Source organism: Bos indicus x Bos taurus, chromosome 8 (genome assembly GCF_003369695.1).
Source record: "Bos indicus x Bos taurus breed Angus x Brahman F1 hybrid chromosome 8, Bos_hybrid_MaternalHap_v2.0, whole genome shotgun sequence".
NCBI lineage: Eukaryota > Metazoa > Chordata > Mammalia > Artiodactyla > Bovidae > Bos > Bos indicus x Bos taurus.
In genome coordinates, this window is record NC_040083.1 from 17,597,197 (window position 1) to 17,614,747 (window position 17,551).

General features: G+C 40.0%; 1 non-coding gene across 1 annotated transcript; it reads right to left on the reverse strand.

The window, feature by feature from the left end:
• Window positions 1-635: 635 nt before the first annotated feature.
• LOC113898007 lies at window positions 636-742 on the reverse strand. The gene has a single exon (XR_003512504.1). It is a non-coding gene; the product is annotated as a U6 spliceosomal RNA (small nuclear RNA).
• Window positions 743-17,551: the final 16,809 nt, after the last annotated feature.

Here is a 17,551-nt window from a genome sequence, read left to right on the forward strand (position 1 = left end):
CAGTTTATGTATTAATAGGAGAGAAACTGACCAAGGGCCAGGAGGAGGAAGAGAGTGTTAAAAACAGAAAAAAAAAAAAAAAAAAATCACAAGCCAAAACATAAAGACAAGAAAGATCATAGAAAAGTGAGGAACTCATTGCTGAGTGTGGCTGCAAGATAGAGTCCAGGAGAACAGAGAAGAAACAGGGCTGGTGAGATACCTTCAATAATAATAATGTTGAATGTTGATTAGCTTTGTGCTAAGTGCTTCACTTACATTTTCCTCACGATTATTATCACCATTTTATAAAAGAGGAAATTGAGCCAGAGAGAGGTTTAATAACTTGCCTGTAGGCACATAGCAGGAATGTGATTTTATCTGAAGGGCAGTAGGAAATCGCTGAATGGTGTTACACAGAGGAGCCTTGTGAACAGATTCATGTTCTAGACAGATCATGCTGCTGCAGTAGGTTCCCAGCTCCAATTCCCACTCTGGTTGGAGGAAGCGTGGGCCTCAGCTTCTGTTTCTCTTATCCATGTGACTGTTGACTAAGACCATTGGCAGGAGGGAAGCTGATAGCTACAGCTCTGCAGAAAAGGTCACTCTTAAATTTTTTTCTTTAAATTTATAAACGTTATTATTTTTTAAGTTTTAAAAATAGGGAGTGTGTCACAGATTTTCATGTCATCCTTGCACTGGGGCCATGCTTGTCTTCTCTATAATGTTCTGATTTTAGTATGTGTGCTGCAGAAGTGAACGCTGAAAAGGTCATGATTTGAAGGAATAAAGGGTGTTCTATGGGCTTCCCAGGTGGTGCTAGTGGTAAAGAATCTGTCTGCCAAGGCAGGAGACATGAGAGATGCGGGTTTGATCCCTGGGTCAGGAAGATCCCCTGGAGGAGGTCATGGCAACCCATTCCAATATGCTTGCCTGGATAATCCCATGGACAGAGGAGCCTGGAAGGCTATGGTCCATGGGGTAACAAAGAGTTAGAGACACGACTGAGTGACTTCCCTTTCACTTTTCACTTTCATGCTACAGTCCATGGGGTAACAAAGAGTTAGAGACAGGACTGAGCGACTTCCCTTTCACTTTCACATTTCATGAAATGAAATGGCAACCCACTCCAGTGGTCTTGCCTGGAGAATCTCAGGGACAGCGGAGCCTGGTGGGCTGCCGTCTCTGGGGTCCCACAGAGTTGGACACGACTGAGCACCTTAGCAGCAGCAGCAGCAGCAGCGACTTAGCACATGTGCAGAGGTGTTCTATGAAGGAAAATATGTTGTGGGTCTCAAGAACATTTAGATTTGGGTAATAGTTTTAATAACAATATAAAAATAATGAATTGATTCGCCCCAATGAGCACTAGTACCTAATTCAAATAATGAATGTGATGTTACTTTAATATTCTGAGCATTCAGTTTACTTTTGACTATAAAGTAGGTAATGTAGTGCATGAGTTAAAGACGGAGCTAAAAGTCTTTAAAGCAGATTTAGTGGTCCACGTGTTATGCCCTTGCTGTTGACTGAGGTTGAATGATAGCGGTCATGATTTGCACTTCTGTTTGTCATAAATAGGAGATGTATAGACCTTGCAGGGAGAGGGCCTGTGTGAAAGACAGTGACGTCCCTGACAGTTGTTATCTGTCACTTGTTTGGTATCTGTCAAAAGCTTCCTGCGACTTGAGCTTGACTGAAGAGGTCTCCAAGTCAAGATGCTAGCGCCTGTGATTCATATGCATGCTATTCAGGTTTTTGCAGTATCTCTTCTGTTTCAACAGAATTCACTTAGAATTGTAGGTACTTTTGACAGTTCTGGTTTGTCTCTTGTAACCTCCTCTATACATCATCCCTAGAATCCAGACTCTTGCTCTTTCCCTTTTCTCCCTCCTGTTTTTTTTTTTTTTTTTTCTTCTGCTCTTCCCTCCTTGCTTGTTTGACTACTCCCTTTCTTTTTTTAAAACAGCCAGAAAAAAAATCCAGTGTCTGTGGAAAATGACGTACTAGAAATGAGCTGACTGCCAATATGCAGAGGAAGATTTATTGCAGCAGAGAAAGGGTGCTATGAGACATCAAACATATTAATCTTTTGGTTTTGCTTTATAAAGATCCAAGTTTGGCTCCTTTTGCTTATTTACTCTTAAGGAGATGCTGTTAGGTCACAACAGGAGGTTTGGGGGTGGGGTTGAGAGGCAGAGATTTTTCAGCTCACGTGTCTGGGAACACAGGTTGGTTCTGTGAGCGTGGCCTGTCTAACAGTCCCAGCCACTGCATCCTTTGAGGTACCATTTCTAGGGCCAGGCTTGGCAGAGGTTTTTAATGCCTGCTCTTTTCAAACCAACTGTCTGACCAGGGAGGTTGTCTGAAAAGATCAGTGCAGGTTTGGGGATGGTTTTTTGAAGTTTTCCTGAAATAACCAATAATGAGTTGCCAGCTTTGATAGCTCTTTTTATAGATCTTGCAGCAGCTGGATCAAAATCTAATGAAGATGTTTGCGTCTGACAATGGCAGGCCTGCACGTTCCCATCCTATTTCTTGAGTGCGCGAATGCATTTCATTTGGGAACATGAAAGGCATATTTAGTGACAACTGATGGCTCTTTGTTTTTTAACTCTCAATAATGTCTCCAGTAAGTGCTTTTGTTAACATTTTTGCATTATACAATAGGTGACATAGAAAGATAATCGGTGTGCTGAAAGCAATTAAAGAGTTTATATCCAACTTGTTCTGCTTATTAAATGGATCCATTCTGCATAGAGGCACATTAACATCTTTACAGTGGAATGATTGTGGAAATAGGTTATTCACGGGGCCTGCGCATCCTCCTCCTGCAGCCAGAAGACCTATCTTCAAGACTGAAGCAAAGGAATGAGCCATTTTTCTCCCCTTGGCACTGTAAACAGAAGTAAAACTATTAATAGATGCTGTAGCTAATCCTAAGAAGCTGCAACTGAGAGATTAAATAATGTCGTGAACAGAGAAAACCGAAGTGAACGGAGGGGAAGGGAGGGAGGGTGGGGGACGAGGCGGGGCGGGAGCCAGGGAGAGTTCTCCGACGACAGAGCTGAGTCAGACAAGGATAAACTGAAGGGCTCCAGCTGATCCGAGGACTGCCAGTTGGTGTAAGAGGGGATTCCTGGTTGCAGCAAAGTAAATATCATTTCGTCTGTTTCCTGAAGACTGTGCTCTAAGGGGGAAGATCTATGTTTTATTTTTTAAGTAGTAGTCAAGATGATTTTAAATGGGGTTTCCATGCAATGGTGATGCAGCTGAGCCTAAGAAGAACTCATGGACATTGTGAGCAAAAAGTTGTATTCTGTGATTAAAGAGAACCGGGAGGCCTTTCGGTGTATTCACAATTTGAGACTGGGACCCCATTTTAATTGCTATGGAGAATGCGTTATAACAAGGGGGACTGAAATGTAATTAAGTCTTGTACCTGGCATATTAGAAATGATTGAACGTCCCCAACTTTTCTTCGTACTAATACACTTGGACTTTTGTTCTTCTTTTCAAAGAATACATGTTAATTGAGAGGCGCTCTGAGTCAGCAGCTCTGCTAAGCATCCTGCCATCGTTTCAGATCTTTACTCGAATTGTGACATTGAAGTTACTGGGACAGTTTGGGACTATTCAGAGTATGCTCCATGGACAGCATGATCATTATCATGACTTGGAAACTTACAAGACATGCAAGTCTTCTGGCTCTTTACCAGACCTAGTAAATCAGAATCTCTGAGCTCAGGCACCAGGAATGTGTTTTAATAGGCTCTATGGGAAAAGCTGGAGAAGCAACATTTTATAGTTGAGAAATCTGAAGCTTAGAGTGTTTGAGTAATTTCGATATTAAGACCACACACTGTCAGAAACACAGGGTTGAATTTTGGCTTATGTCCCCAGTGGGATCTTTTACAGGATCACTGAAATATCTGCCCAGGGACACACTTGGTCTCTGAAGATGGTTTTTCATTAGGGAGTGGTGACTAAGGATGCTTGGAATCTATGACCGATTTGAGTTGTTGTTTCTTTACCAGAATATAAACTCTCTTGTCTCTGCCAGTGTGCCTCGCTTTTGATGGAGGCCCAGCTGGCCCCATTCCTGTTGTGTAAAGAGACTAGGAAAACTCAAACGGTAATTGGCAGGTGGGCTAAAGGATGAAAGTGTGTGGTCCCCTTCGAGTTCACCCACTGAAACATCATGGAGCGGACTGAATGTTGATCATCTCTCAACCTTCGTACATCTATTAAGCTCTCGAGAAAAGAATAGCTCCCAGCATGTTATAGAAGTAAAGGAGATTTATTTGAGATTGCAGATCACTGAAAATCAGCAGTGAATTGACCTAGAAGTGGGAGTTTATTGGGTGCATGAGAATACAGACCAGCACATGGGGAAAGATGCTTGTTGAGGCCTGGCCCTATTGACTGTCATTCTCCACATACGAATAAGCATTAATACAGGCTTGTAGTATTCAGGCAGCACTGAGTCCTTAGAAAGAGCCAGATATTCGCTAGCATGTGATGCCTTTACTGGCCTCATTTGGCTTTTACTTCACCCTTTTCCTCCCTATTTCTTGATAGCATTTGAAAATCATAACCCAGAGCTTGAAATGTGTTACTCACTCAAGGCAGGCTATCAAAACAAAATTAATGCTCTTGTTTGGCAGGTGATATCATGACTGATGAGTTCCAAGAAGGGAAGTAGGTTAGAGGAAAGAACCTTTTGTGTCTTACACACTGAGGTTCAACCCTGAGTCTGCCACTCACTAGTTTGTAGGTCGTTGGGCTCATTTCCTTTAACCTCTCTGAATCATAGTTTCCTCCTGTAGAACAGGGATTGTTTCATATCTCATTCATGAGTGATTTCATGAATTAAACAGGGGGGAACCATGCAGTTTGCCCATCCAAGACCATCTTGTCAATCTTGACTATCCAAGATGACACCTGTTGTCTTGATGGAAGTGTAGCATCCCCTTTCACTCTGAAAGTGTCCTGATTTAAGTGATAAATTAGATAGTCTGTTAATTAAATAAGGTACTGTTTATAATATGTCACATCTCCTTGGTATTCAGTAAATGAGAGCTATTATTTGGAATATTCCCTCTGGGAATGAGTTGTACCTTCTCACTAAGCCGGACTTAGTTTTCTTCCCTTAAAATGGAGTGTGGAAACAGTCCCATGCCTATCTGTGCTAGGGGGTCTGATGAGGCCATACTTCCATTTGCCCCTCCTTCAGCAAAGGAGGCAAAACTCACTGGTCACTTCTGCAGGATCAAATGTTGCCATGGCCTGTGGATAATTGGGCCATTGCTATGGTGTTTTGGAGCTTTTACATGGCAACTCATCATTCAGCATGGAAGTATATTACATTTATGAGTATACATTTAATGTATATTTATACTAAATGCCAGCTGCTATAAACCTCTGAACTCAATATTGGCATTATTAATTCTATCTCACATGAGGAGCCAGATTCTGACATGTTAATAAATGTTTTTAAGGTCACCCATTTACTTAGAGGAGAAAATAGAAATCAAGCTTTCGTTTTTCTGTTTCCTGAGCTCTTTCCACAACAGTGCTCAAATGCCATTTCATTGTTCAATCGCTCAGGCATGTCCGACTCTTTGCGACCCCATGGACTGCAGCATGCCAGACTTCTTTGTCCTTTGCCATCTCTTGGAGTTTGCCCAAATTCATGTCCATTGAGTCGGTGATGCCATCCAACTATCTCATCCTCTGTTGTCCTCTTCTCCTCCTGCCTTCTATCTTTCCCAGCATCAGGATCTTTTCCAGTGAGTCGGCTCTTCACATCAGGTGGCCAAAGTATTAGAGATTCAGCTTCAGCATCAGTCCTTCCAATGAATATTCAGAGTTGATTTCCTTTAGGATTCACTGATCTCCTTGCAGTCCAAGGGAGTCTCAAGAGTCTTCTCCAGCACCAGAGTTTGAAAGCACCAATTCTTCGGCATTTGGCCTTCTTTATGGTCCAACTCTCACATCCATACGTGACTACTGGAAAACACATAGCTTTGACTAGATGGACCTTTGTTGGCAAAGTGATGTCTCTGCTTTTTCATTCACTGTCTAGGTTGGTCATAGCTTTTCTTCCAAGGAGCAAGTGTCTTTTAATTTCATGACTGCAGTCACCATCCACAGTGATTTTGGAGCCCAAGAAAATAAAGTCTCTCACTGTTGCTGTTGTTTCCCCATCTATTTTCCATGAAGTGATGGGACTGGATGCCATGATCTTAGCTTTTTGAGTGTTGAGTTTTATGCCAGCTTTTTCACTCTCCTTTTTCAGCTTCATCAGTGCCATTAATGAGGAATAATGATAATACCACACAAAATGATGAGTAATACTAATCCACTTAATATATCCTTGGCTTCCTGTCTTTGGCAGGTGGAGTAGACACTCTGTGTCTCAAGGAGGGAGGATATTTCTAAAATCAACCTACTACTTCTTTGATCTTTCTCCCCCACATGCCCATCATGGATACAATTGTTCAAAGATCATTGCGCATCCTGGGTATAAATTGCTGCTGTCCTGTTGCCTCTGCCAAACATCCTAAAGTTAGGATTATTCAAAAGCAGAAGGTTTCATTTGGGCTTGACGTGGGAGACATGAATGGATGAAATGAGAGGAAGAGGACAAAGAGGAAGAAAGGCAGGCTGGCGGTCAGATCAGACCCATCTCTGCATAAACAGATGGAGACTTTTTAGAGAATCTATTTCTTCCCAGTTCTCTAGCCATTTTAGGCTCATTCTGACCTGCACTAGGTAGATAAAGATAAATGTGAATTTTAAATTATATTTAATCTTCATTAAAGTAATTATCTCTCTTAATGAAGAATTTGCTGGGTTGTGGTTGTGCAATGAAGTATAAAATCCTAAGTGAATAAAATCAATTTCATTTTCAGGCTAGCTTTTCTGTCCATTAATAAACAAGGCACAGAAAATATATTTGCTCAGAGTCATGCAGCCTGCTCATAGCTCACACAAAGCCAATACCACTTACAAAATCAAGGAAGTTGGCTCTCCATTTCTTACCCTTCATTTTTCACCCCGAAGGAGATTTTTCGCCCTAAGGAAGTTCCATGTGTTTCCATACAGGGGCTCTTGACTGGGCCAACTGTGGGTGATATCTCACCCCCAAATGACCACTCTAATGGGATAGTGTTTGTGTGGTATAGTGTATTTCATCTAAGTGCTCTGGTTTATTAATCACATAAGTATGAATTAGACTCTGGCATGCTTATGTTTCCTAATGTATGAAAATTGCTTATTTATTTCCATGCTGTTACAATGGAAAGAAACAGACTGGCTCTGAATAGCAGTGTACTGTAGTGTGAAGCAATTAAGTGAGTTCTGCATGCCCTTCAGGAGGATGATAATGGGGAAGTGGTGCCAGCTAGTCCTCATGGCTGCTGGTGAAAGGGAGAAAAGGACGTGGTACAAAGGGACAGAGACTTGTCCATATTTTGATGCAAACATATGAGCCTATTATCATAGTTTAATGTCAAGATCTAGCTCTTTTAAACTTGCTGATGGGCTTAGTTGCAACTTGGAAAAAAATACAGCAGAGATGAAAATTGCATCACCCATGAGACAGTAAGAATTAACAATGTTGATAACAAACTTCACCTTTATCTTTACTTCCCTCTCTTTCAGGCACCACTTTCCCCCTAAACTTTGACAGAAAAAGACACAAACCGCAACCTCCAGCCGCCACACACACCCCAAGACATAGTGTCTGCATGCCATCATCCCTGCTGGACGGCAGCTGGAATTCCACGTAAGGAGAAGCTATGCCTCCTTCCATGGAGTATGAATTTCCATATATTGAGTTAACTTATTTGTTACTTCTTATTAATTAAATTATGCAGTACTTATTCTATGCCAGACTGTTTGAAGTACTTATTTATATAACATTAATAACAAGCATATGAAAGAGTTTCCCTTATTGTTCTTGTGTTACGTATGTGGAAACTAAGGCACAGAGAGTTAATCAACTTGCCTGAGGTCACGTAGCTGGGATTAGAGCCTTGCCAGCCTGGCTCCAGAGTACAGGCTCTTCACTGCCACGCCTCTTTGATTCTATCATTTTTGTGACCAGCATCACATCCCTGAGCTCCTCAGGACTTCCATCCCTTCGACTATAAAACGGAGGTGGTAACGTTCACTGAAGTCTATCTCGGGTCCATGTTAGACAGTTTTTAGATGTCATCTTATTTGACCTTTACCTTAACTTGTAAGGTAAGCAATTTCTCCCCATTTTACACATGAGAAAATTGATTTAGAGATATTTTGTAACTTCAAGGTCAGATGGTTTGTAAAGGACAGAACAAAATTTCAGGTTCAAGTTTACCTATTTTAAAGCCTCTGTTTTCTCTACTATATTACGCTATAGGGCTCTGAAGGGTCATATGAGACAATATATGTGAAAGCACCTAACACCTCCATTAAACAAACCAGTAAAAGTTGACCTTGCAAGTTCTTGGTAAATGTATAGAAAGGTTTGTTATTATTATCACTTTCTTGGTCTGATGGTTGCAGAGCAGTGTTGCTTATGGGAGGATAAGCTCTATAGAAGGGCTTCCCAGGTGGTGCTGCAGTGGTAAAGAAGCCACTTACCAATACAGGAGACATAAGAGACGTGGGTTTGATCTCTGGGTCAGGCAGATCCCCTGAAGGAGGAGTACTGGCAACCCACTCCAATACTCTTGCCTGGAAAATTGCATGAACAGAGGAGCTTGGTGGTTACAGTCTATAGGGTCATAAAGAGTTGGACGTGACTGAAGTGACTTAGCATCCACATCCTGTAGAAGGCTGATCTGTTAATAGCCAGCAATGATCTTTACTGCACTTGTCATTATGAGACTTTAGAAAGTTCTGAAATAGAAAAGGCTGGTCGAAATTGCTTAATCACAAAATGATAGACCACATTTTCTCCTGAGTTCTTTCCTAAAGACGTGGCCTCTGTGGCTATCCAGGAGATGGATAGGCAAATTGCTTTTTGAAATCTTTGTTTTGGATTGAGAGAATAACAGAACGTGAAAGGACACTGGATCAAGCACCAAGTACTCACTACCCAAGTTGTTGCTGTTGTTCCATCGCTCAGTTCTGTCCGACTCTTTGTGATCTCATGGACAGCATGCCAGGCTCCCCTGTCCGTCACCATCTCCCAGAGTTTGCTCACATTCATGGCTGTTGAGTCAGTTCATTTCATTTTCTGCCACCTTCTCCTCCTTTTGCCTTTGTTGTCATTCCCAGTTATCAGGGTCTTTCCCAATGAGTTGGCTTTGTGCATCAGGTGGCCAAAATATTGGAGCTTCAGCTTGAGCATCAGTCCTTCCAATGAATATTCAAGTTGATTTCCCTTAGGATTGACTAGTTTGATCTCCTTGCAGTCCAGGGAACTCTCAAGAATCTTCTCTAGCACCACAATTCAAAGGCATCAATTCTTTGGCCCTCAGCCTTTTTTTTTGTGGTCCAACTCTCACATCCATACATGACTACTGGAAAAACTATAACTTTGACTTTATGGACCTTTGTCAGCAAAGTGGTGTCTTTGATTTTTAATACACTGTCTAGGTTTGTCATAGCTTTCCTTTCCAGGAGCAAGCATCTTTAGATGAGCATATTATTAGTAATATTGATTTCAGATCATTAAAAAAATAAGTAACTACAGATAGATTAAATTCCCCTATATTCCTGTTATATAAATCATATTACTCTCCTCTTTCCTTCCTTTTTTCTTTCTGTTCAACCACCATCATAAATTGTGTGAATATACAATCCATATCATTTACTTAAAAATTCTTTTTATTGATGTGTAGTTGATTTACAATCTTGTGTTAGTTTCTGCTGTACAGCAAAGTGATTCATCTATGAACCAGAAACAGACTCAGGGACATAGAGAAGAGACTTGTGGTTCCCAATGAGAGTGGGGTGGGGAGAGAAAGATTGGGAGTTTAGGATTAGCATATTATTTACTTTTTAACTAATATGTATGTAAACACAAACAGAGAATGGCATTGTTTTTATTTAAAGTGGTATTTCCATAAATAGTAACATAGTTCAACTTGTATCAATTTCATGTAAGTGAAATTTAACCATGTCAATACACATATCTCTGGTTTAATCTGCTGATTTCTGGATAGCTTTTTATTCTCTGAATATGCCAAAATTTATCAATATCCCCCTTTTTTTGGACAGCTGAATTGTTTACAGTTTTGATCATACAAAACTGAATACAGATTTTTCACTTTCATAATTACTATTGTGTTAGTATTGCTCACAGCTGCATGATTAGATTCCCATTTCTTTTTCTTTTGGTAATATTTCTGGATTCTTTGGCCCTCTTGCTTTGATTTCTACAAGACCTGGTGTTTCATAGTCCTCCCAGACTTCTCTTCACCATCATTCTGGGAATCTCTTTCCTTTCTCTCTGGTTGGCCTGTTTCTGGGTCCCACATCTTGCTGTTGCTGTCAAAGATTGTCTGTTGTATATGTTATTGTTGTTTAGTCGCTCAGTCATGCCCACTCTTTTGAGACCCCATATTGCCCACCAGGGTACATGGAATTTTCCGGGCAAGAATACTGGAGTGGATTGCCATTTCCTTCTCCAGTGGATCTTCCCGATGCAGGGATCAAACTTATGTCTCCCATGTCTCCTGCATTGGCAGGAAGATTCATTACCTCTGAGCCACCTGGGAAGCCCCCATATTACTCTAGATTATTGCATTAATGCTATTAATGCATTTTCCTTTAATTTTGTTTTACCTAACAGAAATAGTGCTCTGCCAGTTCATTCATTCTTTCACTGACTAACAATTTCATTGAGGCAAAATGCATAAAGATAACTGCATCTGTTTATTGGAGAAGGCAGTGGCACCCCACTCCAGTACTCTTGCCTGGAAAATCCCATGGACGGAGGAGCCTGGTAGGCTGCAGTCCATGGGGTCACAAAGAGTAGGACATGACTGAGCGACTTCACTTTCACTTTTCACTTTCATGCATTGGAGAAGGAAATGGCAACCCACTCCAGTGTTCTTGCTGGAGAATCCCGGGGATGGAGGAGCCTGGTGGGCTGCCGTCTATGGGGTTGCACAGAGTCGAACACGACTGAAGCGACTTAACAGCAGCAGCAGCATCTATTTATAATGCACAATTTGCATACATCTCTGAAATCCTTATAAAGTGAACATATATAACATCTCAGAATTCCCTTGTGCACTTCTGGAATCGTCCCTTCCTGGATTTTCCTGCCCTCTACCCTGGCAACTGTGATTTACTCTCACTATAGATTAGCTTGTAGTTTTCAGAATTTTATCTAAATGTTATTATACATTGTATACTCTAGTTTGAATGGCTTCTTCCACAGTACAATTACTTTAAGATTCTTATTGCTTGCATTCTTCTTGTTGACATCTATCTTGGTCTTGTTTTTCTATTCAGTCTTACAGTATCTGCCTTACTTGAGGTGTATACACCATATACATTAAAAAAAACATTTTTATTGGAGTATAGTTGATTTCCAATGTTGTGTTAGTTTCAGGTGTACAACAAAGTGAATCAGTTATACATATATCCACTCTTTTTTACATTCTTTCCCCATATAGGTTCTTGCAGAATACTGAGTCGTATTCTCTGTGCTATACAGTAGGTCCTTATTAAGTATCTGTTTTATATATAATAGTGGGTATATGTCAAGACCCTGATGTTGAGAAAGACTGAAGGGAAAAGGAGAAAGGAGTGGTAGTGGTAGATAAGAAAAGCATCAATGACTCAATGGATATGAATCTGAACAGACTCCAGGAGATGGTAAGGGACAGGGAAGCTGGTGTGCTGCAGCCCATGCGGTCACAAAGAGTCGGACGTGCTTTAGCAGCTGAACAACAGCAACAACAAATACGTCAATCCCAGTCCCCCAACTTACCCCTCCTCTCTTTTTCACCCTGGTAACCAGAAGTTTGTTCTTTGCATCTGTGACTCTATTTCTGATTTGTAAATAAGTTCATTTGTACCTTTTTTTTTTTATATTCCACATATAAGCAACATCATATGATATTTATCTTTCTCTGTCTGACTTGCTTCACTTAGTATGACAATCTCTAGGTCTATTCATGTTGCTGCAAATATTCCATCGTATGTATATGCCACATATTCTTTATCTATTTCTCTGTTAAAGAATATATTTAGGCAACTTAAATGTCCATCAATATAGTTTACATTTAATGTCAATTTGTAAGTCTACCAACTGACTATTTATTTTCTCTTTGTCTCACCTATTATTTGGTTCTTATTTCTCTTTGGTTCTTTTTGCACTGTCTTCTTTGGATTAACTGAATATTTAATCCAAAATAGTTTCATTTTATCTATTTGTTTGGCTTATCAGTTTTAATTATTATTTTAATATTTGCTTTTGGGTTCAAAATATATATACTAAACTTTTCAGTCTACCTTGAAGTGATAAACTTCTTCATATATAGTATCTAGAATTTCTTTCCCTTATTATGTTTTAGAAATACCCATATTAATAGTGCGGAGAAGGCAATGGAACCCCACTCCAGTACTCTTGCCTAGAAAATCCCATGGATGGAGGAGCCTGGTAGGCTGCAGTCCATGGGGTCGCTAAGTCAAACACGACTGAGCGACTTCACTTTTACTTTTCGTTTTCATGCATTGGAGAAGGAAACAGCAACCCACTCCAGTGTTCTTGCCTGGAGGATCCCAGGAACGGGGGAGCCTGGTGGGCTGCCATCTATGGGGTCACACAGAGTTGGACACGACTGAAGTGACTTAGCAATAGCAATATTAATAGTGGGACTTCTAATGGTTTAATTTTCATATCTCTCTAAACTTGGTTAATATCTGCCTATCTTTAGCTTACAATTTTTGTATACAATATTCTTTGTTTGAAGACATTAAACCTATTTTATGTCAAAGTTTTTCTGAGAGTTTTCCATTATTTCCATTTTCTTGGGGCTAAATTTATCTCATTTATTATTGTTTGTGGTAATCTTTCTATATGTTATGAGCATTTCTTAAACATTTTCTTTACTATCTAGCAGATAGACATTTGTATCCACCTAGTTTTCAGCTCCCCTAGCCTCATATTAATGGCCCAGGCTCCTATTGGGTTTTAATTTTAATCTTTCTTAAGGAAGATGCAGGCCCCTGGACTAGAAAGCAACTTGGCTCTGTTATTCTTCATATCTGTTCATGTGTGTGTGTGCGTATGTGTTTTAACAGAGTGGTTTTCAACCACACTTAGTTCTAGAAGCACTTGGAACTTTTATTCAGCCTTCTTCTTCAGAGGTAAGCTTGTACCAGTCCTCAATTCAGTTAGTGATTCTATGTCCATTTTGTGTAATGAAAAGTACTGTTTTCCCCTGTTACTGTGCAACAGTGCAGGAATTAAATGTATAGTTACTTCTGTCTGCTTGCAGACCTGCAGCCCAGGAGGCTCTTGGCTTCAGCCCTGTTTATCATTTTGAGTTTCCATTCCATTTCCTGTGCACTGTACTACATATCTAATTTGCGGGCCTAAATGTGTCTTTAATTTTAGTGTTAAATATTTTATTTTCCATGCTTATTTTGGAGTAATATATGGAGAAATTCACAGAGTCATAGGTACTTGGTGTTTCCTCTCCTTTTCTTTCTGAAGACATTGATGATAAATAGACATTGATGATAGTTTCGTTCTTATCTATTTACAGCAACAACAAAAGTATATTAAAAAAGTCACCCAAAAGTGAGGAGAACCCACTTTACTTTGTTCCCAGAGACTCTTATTTGTGATACAAATATTCTTAGCCCTTTCCTTAACTCTATATGAATTTGCCTTTTGGTGTAAGAATTTGAGAAGTAGAAAATCAATTATAGGTCTAGTATGACCTATACTGTAGGGTTAAGGATGATTTGTAGTTTTTTTTAATAGTTATATTTCAAATTTCAAATTGAATTGAACTAGAAAAATAGTTTACAGAGACATGTCATTTTCTCCGAGCAAGATAAGCCTGTTCAATAGAGTGAGAAACAAATGCAAGTCTTCTTGGGGTGTTCTGCGCCTCTCTCTAGAATCAACACTTTACATCTTGTATTTCCCATCACCAGCCTCTGCTCTCCACTTCCAGTGGGGGCCCTCACAATTATGGAAATTTTTAACTTAGAAGAAGCAGTTCCTTGTCTGCTTCCATCACACGAGTGCTTTGATGTGTCCCTTTTCTCCCAAAGATAAGCTGGAGATGGAGGGAAAGAAACACCTCATTTTTGCTATTCTCTTTCCCAGCAAACTCTCACATCCTCATTAAAGCTCCACAAACATGACAACACCTGCATCGGGCCACCTGCTTCTGTTTGTGTGACGCAAATAGATTCCTCTCCGAGGTGACATTGGGACTGCTACAATGCATCTGAAGATAGGAGGGATTCTTGATCCACTTTCCTTTAGAAAGGAGGTTCTTGCCTTGGTAGAATTTAGGGTTTTATGTTTGAATTTCTAATACTTTAAGAGAAAAGCTTAGATGAAAGGTAAAAATAAAATCTTCACTAAAACACAGAACTATCTAGCAATGATTCATAAGTGATTTTCTGAGATGATCTGCATATTTAGCTGTTTATTTTTGAGGAGTTTCCAAGAGCCTGGATTCTGAAGACAGGCTATCTGTACTCAAATGGTTCTGCCATTTATTACCTGTGTGGCCTTGAGTAGTTTACTTAACCTCTCTGTGCCTTGCTTTCCTCATCTGTAATATATGAGATTGTAGCTGCATCATAGGATGTGGCATGTATTTAAAGAAATGCTTATAACAATGCCTAGAGTATGGTTCAGTTCAGTTCAGTCGCTCAGTCGTGTCCGACTCTTTGCGGCCCCATGAATCGCAGCATGCCAGGCCTCTCTGTCGATCACCAACTCCCGGAGTTCACTCAGACTCACGTCCATTGAGTATGGTTAACACTTAGTAAATGAAAATTTTTTTATCATCTATGATGTATTAAGCTTTGGACACTAGGCATACATTGATAAGCATGATACAGAAGTTCTCCGGTGTCAAAGAGCTTCCATTCTGATGGGAAACAACGTAGTAAATCAAGATGATTTCAAGTAGTAATATGTGCCATGAAGAAAATAAAGTAATATATGTAATTCCTAATACAGGAATTGAAATTGCTAACTGGAATTGAGTGTTTCCTATGAAGTTGAGCAAAATATAAGCCCTCTGCTCAGATCGTGTCAGATTCTCAGAATGGTTTGGCCTAAGGCCATATAAAAAGTATGGATAGTAGGTCCAGAGCTTGAACTGCCACACTCTATGTTGGAGAATTTTGTGTTCACTTTTTGCCACCCTCTTCTATTGTCACAGACCACTCTCCTTTAAGGATTTCCCCTTAGATCACTGATCTTGACTATTCTCAGTTTAATAACCTACATATAAGTGAGATCACTTGCTTCCAAACTCACCATTGCAGTGGGCTGCAGTTCAGATGAGGGCTGATCAATATAAAGTCTTATCTTATGTTTATTCTTTTATATGCTTGATTCCAATAAATATATATCATAACCCATGAGCTCGTGCAATAGAAATGGAATTACTTCAGAAATAAAAATAGAAGCATATAAAACTTTGCAACTAAAAATGATGGGGCAATTTATTTTGCCTATGGTACAAATGGTGAATTCACAAGACCCCAAATGATAATGCTTCTGAACCTACAGTTTATTTTCAGAAAAGGACACACAGGAGCAACAGGATGTTGTGGCAGAATAGCAGTAAAGATGTTTTGGGCAGCCAGAGGCTCTTTCACAGAGAAGGGTTTGAAAAAGTCAGAAGTCAGCTCCGTTGCCCTTCCTCTGCTGGGCATTTCAGATGTGTCTTCCCTCTCAGATCAGGAACAAGTCACGTATGTGTGTGGAAAGCCTCAGAACCAGAAAGCCCAAGATGGCTTCTCAAGTGAGGCTCTTACCCGGTTGGGTATGTTGGTACATTATTGCTGTATGACCAGACCCAATGGCAGAGTCCTCTGGGAGTTTTGCTGAAATTGCATGCAAACCATCAATCTTGCTCTAATTAATAAACTAGGCTAATGGGCTGGTAGAGATAACCCCCAAATTTGCTCCAGAACAATGCTATTAAAAACTACACTTCATGCCTTGACCAGATGTCAGTACCATGCAGGTATTTCAGAAAAACAGATCAGACCAATTCCAGGCCTGCTGAGGTTAACTCTTTCAGTACACCTATTTTGATGATGAGTTAACCTAATCCCTTTAAGGTTTCCACAGTTGTCTCTATATTTAGCACAGAAACAATTACTACAGATTCCTGAGTTAGAGTATTGTATAGACTATAAATGTAGCTCTGCTCTGGGAAATACAGATAGTAGAAATACAGAGTGATGGATTTTAACTGATTTCTGTTAAAATTCTTGCAGTATTAAACAATTTGGGAAGACTTAAAAGAGAAAGCACTGATCTTTAGACATCACTGAGAGTTCATTAGAACGTGTCGCACTATAGAAATTAATTTTATTTCTGATGTCTAAATAATACACCCGTCTGCTACATTTTTTTAAATTATGAAAATATGATAGCACATTTACAGAAGGCTTGGAAAATGCAGAATAAACTTACATATAGCTCCACTATACAATCTGGTGCATTTCTAATTTGCAAAGCATTTGACAAAGGACATTCTGATATTTTTGTGGATAAGATGAAGTAATATAGTATAGACAGATATATATCTGCTAGAAAAATTGTGCCCAATTTGTTTTTTTTGTTGTTAATGAATTCATGCTAATGTGGGAAAAGATCTTTAAGAGGCAGGCTCCGAAGATGCAGAGATGGTGATAAATTGTAAATCTGGGCCAAAATGATTAAAACTGAATTTAATTGGCATCTATCTCTCATTTATTGGGCTTCCCTGGTTTCTCAGATGGTAAAGAACCTGCCTGTGATGTGGGAGACCCGGTTCAATCTCTGGGTCAGGAAGATCCCCTGGTGAAGGGAATAGCAACCCACTCCAGTATTCTTGCCTAGTGAATTGCATGGATGGAGGCTACCGTCCATGCAGTCACAAAGAGTCAGACATGACTGGGCGACTAACAATTGTCTCATTTATTAATAACACTGCCTGCCTCCCTGGTAAGTCACTCCAGTCATATCGGACTTTGTGCGACCCTATGGACAGTAGCCCGCCAGGCTCCTTTGTCCATGGGGTTCTCCAGGCAAGAATACTGGAATTGGTTGCCATGCCCTCCTCCAGGGTATCTTTCTGATGGGATTGAACCCATGTCTCTTATGTCTCCTGCATTGGCAGGTGGTTTCTTTACCACTAGCATCACCTGGGAAGCTCCATTAATAGCACTAACTACTATTTATCAAATACTTACCCAATGCCAGGCATTCTGTTAGGCCTTTATAAGTGTTAACTCACTGTGTCTTTATAACCTGATGAGGTAAGTATTACTGCCTCTGACATCTAGGTGTGTTCATCAAGGCCCAGAAACGTTAAATAACTTGCTTGAGTTTATAGAGTCTGTACTGGAGGCAATTTACTCCAGTTGC